Here is a 22,040-nt window from a genome sequence, read left to right on the forward strand (position 1 = left end):
GGAGGCCGTGCAGTCATTGCTATCTGCACGCCTCCCCCATCATAACTACTCGCATATCATTGGTTAGAGGTGAGTGTAAACGTCCACTGATTGATATGACCGAGGGGGCGTACAGACAGTCGTGACTGCACAGCCCCCCTCCATCCACTGGAAGGTAGCAGATCACTGTCCCAGCAGCTTTACACAAAACTCGCCAGGTGACCGTATTATGTAGTAGTATGTTTCTGCAGTTAAAGTCTTGTAATAGTGGCCAACCCCTTTAAACTTGTGGAAAGAAGTGACCAAAAGTGACCAGATCACCATGACAGCTTTCCCTGATGGCTGCCGATTCACTGCTATTCCAAGCTCTTTGGAACACATGAGAACTGTAGGTCCCGCTTTGACAACTACAAAAACTCTGTCAGGCTGCATTCACACGACCGCAAGGGGGACGTATATACGGCCGACGTATATACGGCCGATATACGTGCCCCATAGACGGCAATGGGCGCACGGCGCCATACGGGAGCGGTACGGTGCCGCACGCGTGCGGCACCGTACTGCTCCGTGCCCCGTGAAAAAATAGGACATGTCCTATTTTTTCAGGGCATACGGCGCCGTGCGCCATATATCCCTATGAAGAGGGGCGGGGGTGAGCAGCGCTCTCCTCCTCTCCCCGCGCGCTGCCGTGTGCCCGCCGTGCTACGGTACGGCGGGCACCGGTCGTGTGAATCCAGCCTCAACTGTGTTTTTAATGGAACTGTACTAACTGGGGTGCCAAATCCCCCCCCATCAATCATTATTAGTGGGAACTGATTTTCTGGTTTGGACATGTCCAAAAATTTCCAGAAATCCACCTTTTTCAGAACCACTCTATGCAGATAAGATTTTTCATTCGGCTATATTTTATACTTACTACCCTTCTTCTTTGTGAGACCCCCCATCCTACTTGAAGACCCTTTTCAATGTAATTCTGAGAAGTCTCCAAGAAATTTTACTAAATATTCTGATCGTCAGTTGTATATAGTGATGTGTGGACGCAAACCTCCAATCCTTGGATCCGTGACAAACATTGCCGGTTCGCGTCCCCTAACCCAAAACTTGTGTCTGAAGTGTTCGATGTTCAGGCTCGCCCCCCCCCCCCCCCCACCTCCTGGCGTTAGCACCTATGATTGATGCTGACTCAGATCGTTGGTGTTAACTCTTTAAATGCCGCTGGTAAATCCATCATGCGGGACACCGTGCATGAAACCATTTGCCAGTAGATTGGCGCTCACTGATGATGTCACGATGGGGATGATGGGCTTTGCCGGTGGCGTTTGGGTTTACGTTCAAACTCGCCTAAACCTGCATCTTGGGGCACATTTACTTACCTGTCCGGAGGAGTTCCCGCATTGGTTGCAACACAATTTTAATTTTAAATCCCGCACTCAGTCCGAAACAGTCGGATTGTCCGATAGCCCGCCCCCGATTTCTGTTGCATGAAAGCAGCGCAGCCGCTCCACAATCCATGAACAGTCTGACGGTAATGCAATCCGCGGACCCTTAGTAAATCAGCCCCATTATTTCAAGTTTTTTTTCAACGCTATAAAATAATTTTAATTTCAATTTCTATGTTACTTTCATATACCGAATCTTACTTGTGTAGAATACGATGTAAATGCGATACTTTACACGGCAACCGATAAAATTACTTAAAAAAGTCAGGCTGAAGTATCTGCAGGTGCCGCTGCAGCTCGTATTAAGTACCATTAGGTAATAGCAGCGCCTCGCCTTTGCAGGTGACTTTTATTATGCTAATACCCCGGAGTTATATTTGATGCTGTTAACGCGGGATATGTGCTTAACATGTATCTTTTTTTTTTTTTTTTCTATCTTACCGTCTTTAGAACACAGGAATAAATTTGGTAATAGAAAGTCTTTAGTTGCTAGGCAACGTTCTATTCCTTTAAAATTTCGCAAATGTTAAAAGTCAGCTGCGTCCTATCTCTGGCAAGGGAGGAGGGGGGGGGGGCAATGACAAAAATGAGACGGCTATAATTGACTGGTGTAAGCTCCTTAGCAGTTTGTTATATGTCGGGGGAGAGGGGGGTGTTGAATATAGTGATTTTTAAAGATAGCCGCTCCCTCCGAAGTTACTGTAGATCATCTACAGGCCCAGGAAGATTACTTCCAATCCGTAGAAATTGCTTGACTTTGCAGTTGTATTAAATTCTCCAGATCAAGTTAAGCGACTTTTCCTCGGCTTTGGATGAAATAATGATGTTAGGTGTTACTTCCTGTCACCTTTAAATACGGCACAACCGCTGTGCGTTTAATACCTAATAGAGATCCCGGTAATAAGGCCCTTTATGGAGGTTCTTACGACTGGCGGCAGTGAATTATCCCCTGCGTATATCAGACACATAGAGGCGACACTCAACCGGATTTTTCTCCATTACATTTGATGATTCATATATCTAAAAAACCAGCCGAGGCGGCACGTTTCCTTCTGGGTAATGACGCTTCTCCTCTCCCCGTAGTTTGTTTTAATTGGGGGAGAAAAAAAGTACAGAAAGATATTTCCAGGCTGCAGATAAAATGTATTTTACGGAGGGAAAGAAATCAAGGCTCAACATGGAGATCTAATGACTAGTCTATTATTGTTGTCTTTTAGGTGTTTTTTAACCCTAAGTCCCATTTAAGTCCGGGGGCATATAAAGATAGGTTCTATATCCAGGGGAGTAGCCGGGGCTAGGGGTTGCATTAGGGATTTATACTAAGTAGGTCTGGAATATGTGATTAAGGGTTCTTTTTTAAAGTTGAAGATTGTGGGTTTAGCTCTGTGAACCTGAATCTAGACATCAGCCAGAGGTTTGGGTTCAGAGTTTGGACTCAACTGTAACTGGTAAGACCATTGATCGGTACCAGCACCATGTTAACTCTGGTGTGTGCGCCACCATTTTCACCAGAAATTGTATGTGTCAAATTATATAGAGTCACCCACACAATACTGATCCTCGTAAAGTTTATACAAAGTTGCCGGGATCAGCAGATCACATGACCCCCCAGCCATCAAGGCTCCAACTGCCTTCCGGGGAATGGAGGAGGCCGTGCAGTCATTATTATTAGTGTGGATGTACACTCATATGGGATTGGTTATGACGGAGGGGGCATACAGACAGTCATGACTGCACAGCCCCCCTCAATATGGAGATCTAATGACTAGTCTATGAGCCAGAAGCTGGGGTTCAGAGTTTGGGCTCAACTGCAACTGGTAAGACCATTGATCGGTATGTGCCACCATTTTCACCAGGAAATTGAACATTGAAATAAACCTAGTTTTACCTTGATGAGAGCAATAACCCCATTACTGAAAATATCAGAAACATTATATGAGATTTCAAAGCTTTTTTAAGGGAACCTGTCACCAAGGACCTAATTTTCACTAAAGGCAAGTTGCAGAAGCTTATTACAGCTGCAGTGCACATCTGCCTCTCTGCTTTCTCTAAGCATTTGCATTAAAGTATAATTGCTTGTTATAACTTACCTTGCACCCTGACAAAATCCTGGGGTAGTCCCAGGGGTTGCACTTTGGTTTGGATGCATTTCAAAAAACAACATGTGACTTGTCTGTGCTGCAGACTCCTCAGCTCTCAGCCCCTGCCTTTGTGCTTCTGTACAGCTCCTCCCTCCTGTTCCTTCACAGAGCTCACAGCCTGATAAGATGACATCAGTAGGGGTGGGAGGAGCTTTACAGGAGCACACAGGTGGGGGCTGAGAGCTACAGAGTGCAGCTCAGACAAGTCACATGTTCTTTTTTGAAATGCATCCAAACCAAAACCTAGTCCCTGTGACTATCCCAGGAATTTGTCAGGATGCAAGAGTAAGTTATAACACACAATTATATTGTAATGCAAAAGCTTAGAGAAGGCAGAAAGACAGATGTGCACTGCAGCTGTAATGGGCTTCTGTAACCCGTCTTTAGTGAAAATGAGGTCCCTGGTGACAGGTTCCCTTTAGTAAATGTGAGTGCAAAATGATCATTTTAAAACATTTAAAAAATAATAAAATATATTTTAAGAATAAACAAAAAAATTCTAATTCATTTTATACCAATTGTAAAATTGCTTGTTCCATAAGGGATTTTAGTTCTATCGGTGCAGCGCCTAGTAAAGGATCGATGGGTGAGATATACTTTTACCAAGGTGCCAAGGTACAGTATAATGGGAAACCCCAAAATGATTGACTTTCTTAATAATCTTCGCAGTTTCAACAACAAAACTGAAACATTTCTTTCCTCTTTGTAAAATTACATGTTTGTCCATTTTTGAAAGCTTTCTGGGCCCTGTGCTGGTGCGGAGCTGGGGTCACCCGATGATGGACAGCTATATCAATGAAACTAATGTGCGCTTCATAAGTGATTGATAACTCGCTAAGGAAACACAAACGCACGTCAAGCGCTGTATCAAAATAGTTGTTTGGTCTCATTCATTTTATTTCCTAGTGTTTTTTCTTATTTTTTAGAATTTTTAGACCAAGAGCCAACATGGTTCAAAACTCATTAGGCTTCATTGATCAAATCCATCACATGCAAACATTGGATCAGCTGCTATGGTGACTTTTAATATTCTTACCAGGTGATTTCTTTTGCCTTATATAAGAGCAGAATATGATAAATAGGTTAATATACTGTAATTTTGAGAAAATCCTGAGCGGATTCCTCGGAGAGAAGACAAGAATCCTGATTACTCCGCCCACACACAGTGATTGGCAGCGAAAGTCCTAATTACTACGCGGACACACAGTGATTGACAGTGAGAGTCCTGATTACTCCACCCACACACAGTGATTGGCAGTGAGAGTCCTGATTACTCCGCCCACACACAGTGATTGACAGTGAGAGTCCTGATTAACCCACCCACACACTGTGATTGACAGTGAGAGTCCTGAGTACACCCACCCCCACACACAGTGATTGACAGTGAGAGTCCTGATTAACCCACCCATACACTGTGATTGACAGTGAGAGTCCTGAGTACACCCACCCCCACACACAGTGATTGACAGTGAGAGTCCTGATTAACCCACCCACACACTGTGATTGACAGTGAGAGTCCTGAGTACACCCACCCCCACACACAGTGATTGGCAGTGGGAGTCCTGATTACCCCACCCACACACAGTGATTGACAGTAAGAGTCCAGATTACTTTTCCCACACACAGTGATTTGTGTCCATTGTGCCTGTTCTTATGAAGCAGGTGGACCGTGGTGGGACACAATGTCAGCTCCTACAAGTGCCACATTATTTTTACAACACATGCAGGCATCAGATGAGACAAAACAAGTGTCTAAGAGACATAAAGAAAACACATAATCAATACTGTCCAATATAATGTCCCGGGTGTTCAGTCGACCCTCATCTCCGGTCACGGGCTTAACCGTGATCCTCCGTTTGCCCCACCTCCCCGGTGCAGCCATTTACCTGTCCCCGTACCTGACTCCCAGCGGTAGTGCATGTGCGTCTCCGTCTCCTAGGGCACGCCCACTTCAAAAGATTTAAAGAGCCAGCGCACTGCTGATTTGTGCTGGCCCTTTTCAGGAAATTGCTAAAAACCGGCCTCTCCCAGCATTCCTCCTAGCATATCTTAGTGCCTAGAGCCTTTGAGAAACATGCCCAATGATTTTTGCCGTGTTTCCAGATTCCCGTTGTGACCCCGTTTCTGCATTTGACTCTGATCCTGTTCCACCTGCCTTGACCTCCTGCTTTGTTCCAGACGTTGAACCTTTGCCGCCTGTCTCAACCTCCTGCCTGTCCCCGACCACGAGTTTGCCTTAAGATTCTGTACCTCGCCTTAGCTGCCACCACGGACAAAGTTGCACTTGTGGAATGACCTGGTGGTACCACGCCACAGCCTGCTTGGTGGTCCAACCTGCTTTGTGGCGGGTTCTGGTGAAAACCGGGTGCCACTTAGACTCCAGTCCCAGTTGTCGGCTTATGTCATCGTCTGTGGTGGTCCACTACTCCTGGAGCCTGACATGTATTACTATAGTAATTCAGGCAATCCGCGGGTTATGTACAATATAAAGTTCTTTAGGTATATTTTATCATTGTAACTCAAGACAAAATTTTTTTTAGTCCTGCTTACAATTGAATTTTCAAAATTTTGTGCTGTAATGGGAACAAGGATTATCGATAAAGCTTCATTACAGACACCTTACAGCTGATCAGTGCAGTCTGGGACTATAGTAACATCCAGAGACTTCACTAGAGGTCAAAGGGGTCCGTCTGTAACTAGGGCACGTCTCTAATGTCCTTAAGTCGGGGATCATCTGTATTATTATATTGTGTCACTTTCTACTCCCTGTAGGTGAATGAAAGGTAACACGATTCTGTGTAATGACTCGGCTGACGCGTGGCGACACTGTCATGGACCCCTTCATCTTCCCCCACAATATACAGGACTAGACCCTAAGGCGTTTCCTCTAACACAGAATCTGCCGAATTTCACATTCACAAGACACGCGTCTGCTCTGTTCTCATCTCTACCGGTCGAATCTATACAATCTCCAAGAACACCATATTAATTTTAGATGAAATTATTCATTCTCATATTCTGCGGCACAAGGATACAGCGACTGAGAAAAGAGAAGGAAGATTAACAGTTCTTTTATTTTCCAGACTTTGCCGCTAACTAAGTGAATCATTTATAAGCGATGGAGGACGTGAGGCGAGAATGGAAATGTCCTTCACACTTCGGGATCGGTTTTCATTGAGTTAATGAATGACTTTGGTTTATCTTCGTTTTACGGCCTCATTTCTCTGTTACTGACTTATCACTAATAAGCCGATCAGCGCAACTATGAACAATGTATCAGGGCTGCTGTCCGGCAGGTTTTAATGAGAATTTCTTCTATTTCAGGTAATGGCCATTTGCCTCCATAGATGCAGCTCTTTCCGAAGATGGTGATGGGATCTTATTGCCAGCGCCGGGCTGGGGGTAAAGCGGTCGCATCAACGCTTCATCATATGGAGCATTTCGTGGCATAGATCGCCTGTTAATTTCACATTTAATTGCTTAATCAAGAGATGGTCGGTAGGGTTAGGGACATTAGTTCTTCTAGGTACAAGTTGAGGATTTTTGGGGGATTCTAGACAGGAACGCCCCGTCTGGTAGTGCTCCCTTTACACCTCTCCATGCCCTCTTGTGGAGCTGGCGAGAAGGCGGAAATAATATTTCAGAGCCCCTGCCCCAGTGTTCTGGTGTAGAAGCCCTGGTAGACAACCCTCAATGTAATCATAGTACATGGATAATAATCGCTAAATCTAGCCTAGAGGTTTAGAACAACCTCCCTGCCGAGTTCCTTTCAGCGCTGTGTGTTAAAGAATTTAAGGTGTCACTGGAGCAAAAAAATTTTTGTCTGGATCTACCATTATAAAATATACAGTTTCGACTTACATACAAATTCAACTTAAGAACAAACCTATCTTATATGTAACCTGGGACTGTCTGTATTGATTTTATTCAGGTCCTACCATGAGGAATCAGCTATGAGAAGTAGATGTGATGGTAGATTCCTCCTGCTGCCTCTGCCCTAATCTGTAATGTAATAATCCTGGAACCTAACTTGTTACAAACTTTATTTTAGTAATATGTAAATTAACTGCAGAGGCTCCTGGGGTGTGGAGAAGCCTTCCTGTGCCCACCCAGGCTAGTACACGCCCAGGAGCCTCTGCGGCTAATTTACATATTACTAAAGTAAAGTTGTTTTTAACACATTAGGTTCCAGGATTATTACATTACAGATTAGGGCAGAGGCAACAGGAGGAATCTACCATCACATCTACTTCTGGGAGTAGAACCCTAATGGTAGGTTTCCTTTAATGGGGCTTTTAGTGTGGATTTTGAATTAAAAAATCTGTATAAAATGATATCACAGAGGATCTCTGCAGAATTTTTGTCACAGAGCCTTTCATACACAGAAACCTTAGATTTCCTCTTGGTGGGACCTGTCCAGTTACCTGTCTTGAGTTGTTAAAGGGGTTGGCCACTTTATAATAAATCTCTTCCATTGGACATGTCTCTGCATGTATACATACCTGTGTCTTCGCCTCCTTTGATATCTTCAGTCTTTTCTTGTTCACACCATACTGCCCTTTTGCATATATACACGACTGCCTCTCTCTCATTCCTCCAGTCCATCCTAATGGCGTCACCCACTGTGCCTCTTTCCATCTTCACTAACAGACACAGGGAGAGGGGAGGGGGGAAGATCAGGATAAATCATAATCTCATGCTGCAGCTCCTCCTATTCATCAGTGTTCAGAAATGTAAACAAAGCATTGTCCATCGCAGATCCCTTTCCACAAAAATAAATGTATGTAAATGTGATGTAAATCTTTATTGGTTGTAAAAAAAAAAAAGAATTAAAAATGTTCTTGAGAAAAAAAAAAATGTAAACAAAGATCCACAAAGAGTCTGCAGACAGCACTAAAGTAAGTAGCAGGACTGCTGAATCACTTGTTGAACATTCAGTGATTATTATTATGCAGTAAAGGCAGATTATATAAAAGAGTGGCCAACCCCTTGACATCCCTTGTGGTTGTTTTGTGGCTTGCAGCCTGTCCCTAATCATATTTGAGATAGCCCCAAAGTACTGTTTCCACCCCTGGACATTGAGCATTGCAGTAGTTAATACAACGTTGGGGGATTTTTTTTATCACAGCTTCAAGAGCAACGACATTGACCGGGAAAATTGCTGAATGTTAATAATTTATACAGCGACTAAATCTGAGATACTGGAATCTACAACAGTCACTATTTTTTGGAAATCTGTATTAAAGGGAACCTGTCATCAGGTTTTACCCGATTAAACTATCAGCCCCCTCAGGTCGGGTATAAAATGTCCTTTCTAGAATTCCCTCTTTTATCTGAAATTTCCCCCGTTTACATATTGAAAAAATCTCTCCCAAAGTCAAGCAAATACGACTCTTCTCATTCCATTTTCTTAGGAGATGAGTCAAGTTTAGTGGTTGCAGGAATAGTGTCATTTCAGAAGCCCCTATATTTTGTTCTTCGGTACCTACAAACATGTTTTTTTGTCATCTTAAACATAGGAATCTAATCTTTCAGATCCCTGACAGTTCTTTGACCTAAACTGAACATATAGGCAGTTAACAAACAGTCGGGAACTGGATCTTTATCTGCAGCTTGCATTTTAACTATATATTTAGCTATTTATCTCTGGTTCTGTAAAACTTTAATATGACACCAGCAGCACGTTTGTAGGTGCTATAGAACAAAAGATCCTATCTTGTGTTTTATAGCACCTACAAACATGCTGCTGGTGTCATATTAAAGATAAGAATCAGATCTTTCAGGTTCCGAAATGTTGCTACCCCTGCAGCTACTAAACTTGACTCGTCTCATGAGGTGAGGAGAGTCATATTTGCCTGATTTATAGGTAAACAGGTGCAATTTCACATAAAAGAGGACATTTTAGAAAGGACATTGCATCCCTAACCTGAGGGGGTTGATAGTTTAATGGGGTAAAACCTGGTGACAGGTTCTCTTTAAAGTTTATTTATGTTATTGTCCCCTATAATATAACAGAACTGTTACATGTGACAGTTAAGGTAACCATAGAGTCATCATAACACAATGTAATATCTGTAACATTCCACCCCCATCTCACTCCCATCATGCATTTTGGCCTGCGGGTACCAGATCTAAGTACCTACTTGACTTCCTCACCTCCAATGGTGAAACCACAGTGGATGTCCTCTCTAATTTCATCTTAGGGTATAATAGAGGGTCCTCCATTAAGGACCACCCTGTAACTGGAAGAGATAGTACAGGAGGTTTTATACTTTTCTAAGTTGTTCTCCACTTTCATCAAATATTTGATATTGTTTGTGTAATGAAAAAGTTATAAAATTTTCCAATATACTTTCTGTATCAATTCCTCATAGTTTTCTAGATCTCTGCTTGCTGTCCTGCTATAAAAGCTTCTATTTTTACTTGCAGTGGATAGATATCTGTCCATGTGATGTGATGGAGGCGCAGTATCTGTTATTATCATACAGCTCCTGTTATTCTCTTGGTGATAATAACGGTTCGTGCACATACATCTCCATCACATCACATGGACAGATTTCTATCCACTGGAAGTAAACATAGAAGCTTTCTATAGCAGGACAGCAAGCAGAGATCTAGAAAACCGTGAGGAATTGTTACAGAAAGTATATTGGATAATTGTATAACTTTACTTTACACGAACAATATCAAATATTTGATGAAAGTGGACAACCCCTTTTAACAACTTGCGACCGGTGCCAGCAAGTATCGCGGGTGATACCGGTGGGGGGTTGAGCCCGAATAGAAGACATTGGGGCAGATTTACTTACCCGGTTCTGTCTTGATCCCGCGTTGTCGGACGAGGATTCGAGTCGTGGGCTTGAGTTCCTGCATCCGGAGGAGTTGACCCGCTTCTTCCCGGTGCGTGTCTTGCGACCAAATTCTAAATGTTAAATCTTGGGCGTTGTTCGAATCCGTCAGGTTGTCCGACGGCGACGGAATCCGATTTCTAACGCATGCAAGCCGACGCTGATGCGCCAAAATCCGTTCGCGTGCGCCAAAATCCCGGGGCAATTCGGCGCAAAATGGAAATCGTTGGGAAACCCAACAAAAATGCGTCCGACGGACCCTTAGTAAATGTACCCCATTGCGTAGTTTGGGTCCGCTCATCCCTAATAGTCAGTTCCGTATTCTCTGTTTATGGTGATTGTGAAAGGTTTTTCCTTTCCTGTGCATTTATTCCAATTGGTTCCTGAAAGAGATGAAAAACAGAACGAATATCGTAACTACATCTAAAAAATTCAAGAAAAAGTGTCCTTGGTTGTGAGGGGTTAACTTGGATTATTATGGAAATAAAGTAGGAGAAGACCTGATAAATATTCTCCGTTATCAGGGATATTGGTGATGTGGATTTATGCTGCTGATGCTCAGTGAGATTGATAATCCAATAATCTCCATTGTATTCGGAATTGTATCGGATTGTTGTTCTAACCCAATATTCTGTGTGTACTCCAGCGGTGACTCTCTGATATCGGCCGCCTCTAAGTACACGTTGCGTCGGCTATTTTGCTCATTATAAATGAAATCACTGGATATAATCTATCACATATTACAGGACGCGGGGCTGAGGAGTTATTTGTCACTGTCTCCGCCGCTCCCGGGCCGCCACCGGATGAATCAAATAAACTGTTATTCAAGCTGAATTACTTTGATAGATCTCCTGCACTTTTTTGCTGCTGTTTGGGTGATGTATGAACTTGCTGGAGCTCATTCGGCCGCCGTGGCTATAGGTGATTCTATTTGTTGGTGGCGGTCAGTAAATCTGTCCGTTTTGTCTTCGCGCCGACGGGGCGCTGCTGGGATATTGACGTCTTAAAAAAAAAAATACATGACATTCTTTATTTGCGGATATTAAATGGCAGGAATTGAGCGGGAAACATGTCTTGTAATCTCATCAAATCCATTCCGGGGATTCTAATAGTTACAACGGAGAATTGATCATCTGGCGTTCGCTCTTCGCTTGTTGTGATACGGATAAAGCAACCGCTGAAAAACTAGAGTTCTTTGGTCAGTGTAACATGGTGCCCCTGCCCCTGGCAAGATCCGACCCCGGTCTCTCGATAAATCCAGGCGAACGGCAGCTCCGTGCCACCGGGTCACTTCTACGCCATGACTGAGCTGGAGGCAGGAACACCCCGGATCAGGACACTGCATGGCCCCGCCCCCTCACTGGGCAATCGGTGTAGGGGGCTCTGAGCTGGAAATTTGCGACTAAATCACGGCTTCAGGCCTACATGCTGTGATAAATGTAGCACCTTAAAATAAAGGATCCCCAAATCATGCAATAGGTATATCAACATTGTGAAGGAACTGACGTGCACCTGTGGGGGGAGATTTATCATAAGTTTCTAAGGTAAAACTGTGCTAGTTGCCCATGATAACCAATCAGAGCTCAGCTTTCATTTTATAAACAGCTGTGGGAAAATGAAAGTTAAGCTCTGAATGGTTGCCATGGGCAATTAGAACATTTCTGCTCTAAGAGCCTAAGAGACTGCTCTAAGAAAATAACATGCTATGTAAATTATCTTCCGGGTGCACAAGGGGAGTGGCCAAACCAAAGAGTGCACTTGTTTACTTTTATCTAAACCTTCGCTGTTAGTGATTGTGCACATGGGGCATTAGTGGGCTCGGGTTGGCATAGAAAGAACTTTCTGTTATGGGCTGTTTTCTTTAACATTTTATTGTTGTTAATCAAAATTATACAATATACTTGGCACATCTACTGCTAAATGCCTGGCACTATGGCACTAGTACTGGTAAAAAAGATAGTGCTTGCTGCTTGTCCTGCATTGTGGACATCATAGCCAATCACTAGCTTCCACAGTAATGTTATCACGTACAAACTGCCTCCATAAAGGCCAGTGATTGGCTGCAATGGAGAAGTGAAATATGGCATTGCTTTGGAGTAGTGGAGGACCTATTGGGGGGGGGGGTGAAGGAATTTTCTTTCTTTTATACCAAGTTCTGCAAATTTTTTAACGTCCTGGACAAACTTTAAACATTTTTGGTGTATATTTATATGTATTGTTGTCCAAATGATGACAAATTTAGAAGAAAATGGCCCTCGGTGATGGCCTAGCTCTGTCATACATTCTTTATCGATTGACCCAAACATGGGTCATAAACAGAGATCTCCCACACGTCCTCGAAAGTTGTGGTTACCTATTCCTGTACACAGGTGGGAAAGAAACTTTCCCCTGTTCTATGGAGTCACAGTTTCTACCAAAGGTTAAGATGGTCAAGATGGTGGTCAAGGACCCATAACTATCCATGAGTCTGTCCAACTGCGGCGAAGGGAATTGCGCAAGAATTTTGTCAACTTTTTCAATGGTTTGTGTGGTTGAGGTTGATTTGCTCAAATTTTGGCTGCAGTTTCACAGACTTTATCAGTTTCATTCATTCCTGTTTGGGAGTAACTTATTCCCTAAACTCTTCTTATACTGTTTTATTAATCTCAACTTTTTAGAATTGTGCAAAACTTTTGTACAAAAGTGATCCAAATGCATGAAATGCGATGTTGAGGTACAGGTCCATCTACAGCCGTCGATGGCTGACGTAGATTTCAAAACACAAAGCATGTATTATTATGGCCCAAAATCAAGGACGTTTTTGCCTCTGGTTCACTCAATATTCAAAATTTATCAGCATGGCTGTGAACTAAAACTTATATTTTTATTAGATATACCTTAAAATATACAAAGGTCACAGGTTGTGAATTCTAAAAACAACAACAACAATCCGTACTATAGACGCCGACCTAGGCGACTATACTGATCACCACAACCCCCAACGGTTGTGGATCAAACAATGGGGATACCACGTACCTGCAAATCACGGTGCCATGCACCATACCATCCAAAAAATACCTGACCACTGGACACAACTACAGACCAATACCAGTTGTGGTAAGAACCATCTTTTATTTCCTCTTTGCAAGGTATTTTTTGGATGGTATGGTGCATGGCACCGTGATTTGCAGGTACGTGGTATCCCCATTGTTTGATCCACAACCGTTGGGGGTTGTGGTGATCAGTATAGTCGCCTAGGTCGGCGTCTATAGTACGGATTGTTGTTGTTGTTTTTAGAATTCACAACCTGTGACCTTTGTATATTTTAAGGTATATCTAATAAAAATATAAGTTTTAGTTCACAGCCATGCTGATAAATTCTGACGTAGATTTCAGTCATCTTTTTCACCCATTTTCTGGTGTAAAAGATTATAAAATTGGTGGCCTCATTTATTCCACGCCCTTGTCATTCATTCCTTCACAAAATTGGAGTGCACGAAAAACCATTTTGAGCCTTTTTTTCTTTTACTCAAAACTGAATCCCTAACTTTAATTGCGCAGAGGAATTGTGCAAGATTGTACAAAAAAAATTGTGCAAAATTCTACAAAAAATTGTACAAAATTATACAAAATATAGTGGAAGACACCTGTGCCAGGACTCGGACCCCCTGGATCACCGCGGGAGGTGGTACTTGTCGACACCTGGGACCAGAATCTAGGTGGCACCTGGTCTTTACCAGAGCCTGCTGCAAAGCGGGATGGTCTTGCTGTGCCGTGGTGCCACCAGGTGCGATGAGCCCACGGTGGCTGTCAAGCTCGAAGTACAGAGTCACAATCCAGGCTTGAGGCCAGTGACAGGCAGGCAGTCAGGGCAGGCGGCAGAGATGCAAGGTCTAAGGTCACATCTGGGGTCACGACAGGAGATAAACGAAGAATAGGAGCGGGAATAAGGAACGGGGAACAAACAACTTTCACTAAGGCGATGAGCTCAAAGATCCTGCAGGGAATGTTCCCCGCCGGCTTAAATAGGAAACCCAGAAGTGCCAGCGCCAATCAGGGGTTCACTGGCCCTTTAAATCTTCTAGGGCCAGTGGGGACGGGAGCAGGAGCATGGAGAGGTGAGTGGGCCAGGGGACAGGGTGCCGCGGACAGGCGTGGATCGCAGGGACACCTGTGACAACCTGTACTTGCTTGATAAAGTAAAGACTTACTGATGTGAGAAACACAACGGGGCAGATTTACTTACCCGGTCCATTCGCGATAAAGTGGCGCGTTCTCTGCGCTGGATTCGGGTCCGGCCGGGATTCATTAAGGCAGTTCCTCCGCCGTCCACCAGGTGGCGCTGCTGCGCTGAAGAGCATCGGAATGCACTCAAGTACACCGGCCTATTGCTAGTGAAGGTAAGTGCAAGCTCCGCGCCAAATTATTTTTTTTAATGCGGTGGTTTTTCCGAATCCGTCGGGTTTTTGTTCGGTCACGCCAACCCGATTTCTGTCCCGTGCATGCCAGCGCCAATGCGCCACAATACGATCGCGTGCTCCAAAATCCCGGGGCAATACAGGGAAAATCGGCACAAATCGGAAATATTCGGGTAACACGTCGGGAAAACGCGAATCGGGCCCTTAGTAAATGACCCTCAAAGGATCGACAAGTCACAAATCATAAAGGTCCTCCATTAACTTAAAGGGATTGCCCGGAGGCTGAAAACCATGGCTGCTTTCTTCATAAAACACTGCCACGCCTGACCCTGGTTCGAGCCGGTACTGCAGCTCAGATGTATAGAGATGAATGGAGCTTATATAATGCACTAACCATGATTTCAACCTCCGGACATCCCCTTTAAATGTGTCAGCTTTCATATTTTTTTTTACTTTTTATACCCATGTAAGATCTTGCTGTGAACCTGAGCCTCCGGACTCCTTCCTAAAACTTCCCCATACAGTCTTGTGACTTTATCATGAGTTCTTTTATATGCAATAAGTTGTACTTTAGGTTCAGTGATCCTCTAACTACATGACTATCTCTTATAATTGGACTCTTACTGCCCCGGACTCAGAAATCTCACCTTTCCCTTTCAAGTTCTGCTTGATACACTTTTCATTTCCCAGGAGCAGAAAGTGCAGCTTCATTTGGAATTCTCATCTCTTTTAGTTCTCTGTGTTCTTCGAATCTCTGAATTATAGATTACAGTGTGATTTTTTTTTTTTACCTTTTGTGGGAGAAAAATTATATTTTTATTTATCTTAAAAAAAAATTTCATTTCGTTTTTTCCTTTCTCCTTGGCTGAACTCTAGATTGGTGCCAAGGCTTTGGCTGAATTTATATTCCTTCTTTACATATACCTTTAAGTAGGAGCAAACTGTAAGAATGAATATATATGACACATCCGCTGCGGAATTGATATGTCTGATCCCAGAACGTGTGCAGAACAAATATTGGACTGCAGAGACAGAGCAGCAAATGATGAACAGACCTTTAAAGGGGTTTTCCCGGCTTTCACTGTGAGGTCCTAATGACACATCCCCTTTATTCTTTACTGTATCTATATTGTTTTGGGAAGCACGGTGGCTCAGTGGTTAGCACTTCTGCCTTGCAGCGCTGGAGTCCTAGGTTCTAGACCCATGTTCTCTCCGTGTTTGCATGGGTTTCCTCCGGGTCCTCCGGTTTTGTCCCACACTCCAAAACATACTGGTAGGTGATTAGATTGTGAGCCCATGGGAACAGGGACTGATGTGACAAGCTCTGTGCAGCGCTGCGTAATCTGTGTGCGCTATATAAATAAAGGAATTATTATTATTATAACTAAGCTCCGTTCACAACTGGCATATTGCAGCAAACACCCACCGGTAACACCCGCGGTCGGTGCTGGCACCGATAGCAAGTGTTAACCCCGTAAATGCCTCAGGCAAAGCTGCCGGAGGGATTTAAATCCCGACGGCCCATGCCCCCCCCCCCTGTGTATGCAATCACCGCCCCCCCCCCCTGTGAAGTCATCGGGGCGCAGTGATTGGTTACCATGACGGCCTTGGGTCATACAAAGACCTGAGGCTGTCTGATTTTAACTCATTCATTACAATGTATGATATGGCAGGATCAATCAGACAACCTAGGGTTAAAGTACCCTCGTGGGTCTAAAAATAGTAAAATAAAATTTGAAAAATTTTCCCTAGAACTGACATAAATATAAAGAGTAAAAATCATACACATGTTAGGTATCGCCGTGTCCAAAAATGTTCGATCTATTGTATATATATAAATTTTTATCTGGCTTCGTATTGTTTTTTCCTCCATGTTCTGTACTGTATCAACATTGTTTGCTATGTATTTTTGCATTGAGCACTTTTTTTTATTGTTACTCTATTTAGCTTTATTTTCCTCCAGTTTGTAACTATTCTGGGAAATGTGTCTGTGGTGCATGCACGCTACCGATAAGGCTATGCCTAAAACCTTTACTGTCAGGGAAGATGAAATAAAAAGTATATAACAAGATTATAACTAGAATAGTTCATTTCAAGAACATAAAACCCAAGCAGACGGCGCCATTCTATCAGACGACAGTCAGCAGGCGCAGGCATATAATACATGGGAAGAACCTCCATAGCAGGAACATTATTATAAAACCTTGTGCTCTACTTGTGTTTTCTTGAGTAGCAGAAGAACTTCATAGGGTTTTTCCATAAGACTCTCCGCAGGACACCATTTCTCTCGCACATTACTAAGGGGGGCAGCTCACGTTTCAGCTTGTGTAGATTTAGGTGTTTCTATCACTCTCACGGTCACATATTCTGCATAGGGATTCTACAGACTGTAACTAGCATGAAGCTGGTGGGCAGTATCGGCTCTAGGTATCAGTAGGCCGCTGGGCGACGGAGCCTCAGTGGGCCCCTTGGCAGTGAACTCATGAGGCATCATAAAAAATTCTGAAACTAAAACAGTCTCCTGTTTCTTAAAAAATTCTGTAGTTTAACACCCCGCTCATGGTTATTTTATATGAAGCCCCCCTCACTCCCTATGGATGGATTCATTAGATACAGACCGCTCACTCACATTTATTCCTTATGTTGGCCCCCACAGCAGCCCTTTCCCGACACTTGGCCAGGTATGCCCCCCGCTGGTGGGGTTAGGAAGTGAAGCCTAATGGTTTATGTCTGATCATTGGCTTAGCATACATAGTCTACTATTAAGATTGGTGGTAGAATCTCAGATCCATTCATAGTGTAGGCCAAAATGGAGAAATGAGAGGGATATAGACTGAGACAGATACAAAGGTCATAGCAAGGGGAAGAACAACATGTACCAGGCTAATAAAGGGTGTAGTAACGTGACTGAGGGCAAGTGACAGAACTAAAGCACAAGTAGCAGTCAGTGTGAGACAGAGCTAAGGGGATTCAATGGGCCACTAGAATGGTTTGGCTTTGGGCTAAAACATCTAAGTCTTCACCTTTTTATTCCTTTAGGATTACTGCAACAGAATCACAAGGCTGATACCTCTTGGAGTCCTCCCAGTGCTGGTGGAGCTGACACAGGTAAAGCAGATGGTGGCTTAGTGTGACGCCATGGGTCAAGCAGAGGTGCGGTCAGAGAGCAAACCGGGGTCAGAGCAGGGTGGTCAAAATACTGGCTGTAGGTCAAGGATAAAGGAGGTCACTATAGGAATAGGGAAAAACATCAACAGGAGATGGAATACACTTGATCTAGCAAGTCAGAACTTTGCTCAGGCAGCTTCATGGAGGAGAAGCTGCCTGATATAGTCCTCAGTGCTTCCTTATCACCATTATGGACAAAGTAACCCTATGTGCGCCAAATAATAACCTTTAAGCTGGGGGTAAACTCTGTTTAAAAACTCTGATAACAGAATTTGACTATAAATCCAGCACATTCTGGTGCCCTCCATTCAGCCTTTATTAATCTACATCATCCAGTCTCTCCTAACAAGGTTACTGACTCCATCAAAGAAGTCGTCAGGCCATCTGCTGACCCAATCCTATGGACAGCACACCTTGCATTATACAGAAATATGATACAAGGACTTCCCCTCTGCCGGCAGAACTTGCTCTGTATTAACTGTTATATTTCCAACACAAAAGTCTGGTTGGTAGACGTTTCCGTATAATGCAAAGATTCCCCTTCTGTACAAGGTGTGCAGTCTGTGGGATGGGGCCGACATACCGCCCATTCGGGCACATTAGTGTGCAGGGAGCCCAAGTCATGCCCATGATTCCTTGACTCTGTCTTAGTTACAAAAAGGTCAAATGATCAAAAACCTCCAATCGCATCTTAAATTCCTGGTAAAACAACTAGTCCTCTGATTTCCACTATTGTGCAGCATTGTCCACCAAACGAAGATTCTGCATCAATGACTATCATAGATGGACTAAGGTTGCCTCCAAAAAACACTCCACTTTTTCCATGCACAATTTTTGCACTACCAAACAACCTTGTTGGTGTCCTCTCGAAGTGTCAATGGCTGTTGTTTATGAGTGTCCGCTCTGGTCGCACCGCCCTACTGACCACCGGTTTTGCATTTCAGCATTGTACGTATTAGCACATTCATCTTCCGCTCGTACTAAACCCTCTCTAGAACTCAATGAACTGTGCCTAACAAATGAGATGAAATAAAGGAAGCCTGAACTAATTACTCCGCTCCCAGATAGAAAATAAAAGTTTTTTGCCGGCGCTTTCGAATTTGGCCTTCAGCGATATTGCTGTCTAAATCAAAAGCTCGCTGGTCACAAAACAATAAGTTATAGACTCACATGTAAAATTCATTAAGGAGGCTCATTAATTTCCCCAGTTTACTAAGGAAATCAGCAGGACGGGCAAATTTCCAAGCTCGAATCTAAGAACAGCATCTGCACATTTAACTTTAATTCACATGTCTGCCATAAGAATGAAATATTATGAAATATATCTTAAAATATTGTCATTTAGAACAGCAGGAGATATAGAGAATGTATAATGTTTTTGTGAAGATAGCGGAATCGAGTATGACACAGTCTGGCTGTGCGCAGCAGTTGTTCCGATCACAGATATCCGCGCCCCAACGCAACATTCAGCCAGGTTTCCATAGATAAGAGCAGATCTGGAGACGCACACGTCAGGTGAGTAAAAGGGAAGGAAAACTTCTTTGGAAAAGATTTTTGCAGGTGTTTTGGCCGCTGTTAACTTTTCGTGTTGATTTAACGTTCAGATTTTTGAGAAATGAGCGGTGCTATTGGAAGCTCCATGGAGGGCTCCCGGGGCCTTCATGTCTATTTCGGAAAGGATTGGATGAAGTTTTACTTGCAGTTTATAGAAAAAGTTTTTGTTAACGTTTTCATGATTTCGCCTAGGACGTCACATTATATTTTAAGATTTATGCACAATATATTTTTAGACACATGAAGAGGCAAAGAAACAAAAACTATGGGGCACATTTACTTACCCGGTCCAGTCGCGATCCCGCGGCGCGTTCTCTGACAATGATTCGGGTCCTGCCGGGATTCACTAAGGTCTGTGCACCCGATATCCAGCAGGTGTCGCTGCGCCGAGGTCCGCTGGAGTTCACCTTCTTCGTCCCGGTGCATGTAAGTGCTGATCTTGCGACACAAATTCTCTTTTAAATTTAGTGTTTTTTCTGAATCCGTCGGGTTGTCCGACGGCCATGGCCCTCGATTTCTGTTGCGTGAAAGCCGGCGCCGATGCGCCAAAATCCGTTCAAATGCGCCAAAATCCCGGAGCAATTCGGCGCAAATCAGAAAGCGCTGGGAAACCCGACAAAAGTGAGCGATTTGGACCCTTAGTAAATGAGCCCCAATGTGATTAGCTAATTTAAGTTAAAGGGGTTTTTAGGAATCCCAGAATTTACTATGGGGACTAGGACAGGCAAAAAAGCACCTGTTCTGCCAAGTGGATCAGTACTGTCATCAGTCATGGGACTTGGTTTTTCCAATCAAGTGTGTAACAATTGATGTCACTGATCCTAGCTGAACCAAATTGCCAAGCCCTTATTGGGTTTCTAAAATTCCCAATCATACAGACTCGTACAAAGAAACTTAAAGGGGTTGGCCACTCTTATACATAAATTGCCCATGTGCTTTTACTGCCTTAATAATAATTTCTGAATGCTCACCAATTGATTCATCATCCCTGTTGCTTCCTTTATTGCTGTGTGCAGACTCTCTGTGCACTCTGTAGGATGTTTGTATACATGTATCTGCACTGATAAATAGGAGGGACCTGCAGCAGGAGATTATGACTCATCCTGCTCTCCCCCCAAGAATGACCGCGCTCCGGGGGACGACCAGGCAGGGAGCCAGGTAAAGTTTTATAAAAGTTATTGTTTGAAAGAAAATATCCAGAAATCTGATAAAAACTGTTTTCGGATATGCTTAGTAATGACTGTGGGGATGTGGGAGAACCTAAAAACAATGGGGGTCATTTACTAAGGGCCCAAATCGCGTTTTACCGGTTACGAAAATTTTTCCGTTTTGCAGCAACTTTCTCTGAATTGCCCCAGGATTTTGGCACACGCGATCGGATTGTGGCGGATCGGCGCCGGCATGCACGCGACGGAAATGGGGGGCGTGGCCGAACGAAAACCCGACGGATTCGGAGAAACCGCCACATTTAAAAAAAAAAGTGTCGCGGGACACGCACTTACCTTCACCAAGTATAGGATCGTGACATCCGGCGGGCCTCAGGGAACTTCAGCGCAGCAGTGACACCTGGTGGATGTCGGAGGAACTGCCTTAGTGCATCGCCGGAGGACCTGAATTCACCGCAGAGAACGCGCCGCTGGATCGCGAATGGACCGGGTAAGTAAATCTGCCCCAATGTTCTGGTGACTGGTTCACTTTAATTTTTTCAGCGGTACACATCTTGATACTATAAATTAAGGGGTCCTGGCCATGGCAAAATCTCTTAATCAATCAGTCAAGAAGCCACCGATCACTAATTCAGTTTTCTAAATAGAGGGAACTGCTCTGCCTCTGATTTGATGGTAAAATACTGTAAACTGTTGTCCCTGAGAATAAAATATTGCTGTGCTATTCACAGTCATCGATGTCGCTCTCCTTGGCACATAATGGAAAATAAAGCAATTTTTACAATTCAAATGGAAGGTTATAGATGTGTCATGGGGGGGGGGGTGCAAAAGGTACAAGATTTTAAAGGATAAAGTCACATTATGTCATGTGATTCATTAATGTAACATTTTATATAGATATTATGCACAGAAAAATCCCATCATTTCTGCCTTATTCTATTGGTTCTATAAGTCGTTGGTTATAGATATATATTTTATTGCTATAATACCAGTACAAATAGTAGTTAATTTTGGGGAGGGGGGCTTCGCTCCCGTTAACGTAAGTTTAGTGTTGGCGTGCGTGGCCACTGCTATTTAAGCCGAAGTTTGAGCCGAACCCAAATTTCTAATGAAGTTCAGGGTCACGACCAGGGGACCCGAACCGAAACTTTGTGTTTCGGGTCCACTGAACACCAGTTACAAACAAAATGCATCACGAATACAAAGCAAACAATATAAACTGCATACTTCTCAATCTTACAAAGTTTGTCAGAAACCAATTGCAAGATCCCATTCCCCTCCAAAAAAAACATCCCCTTTTCCCTGTTAGTATCCTGAGCCAACAACTTCATCCCTTCAAGAAAGGTCT

This window comes from Engystomops pustulosus, chromosome 5, assembly GCF_040894005.1.
Source record: "Engystomops pustulosus chromosome 5, aEngPut4.maternal, whole genome shotgun sequence".
In the NCBI taxonomy this organism is placed as follows: Eukaryota; Metazoa; Chordata; class Amphibia; order Anura; family Leptodactylidae; genus Engystomops; species Engystomops pustulosus.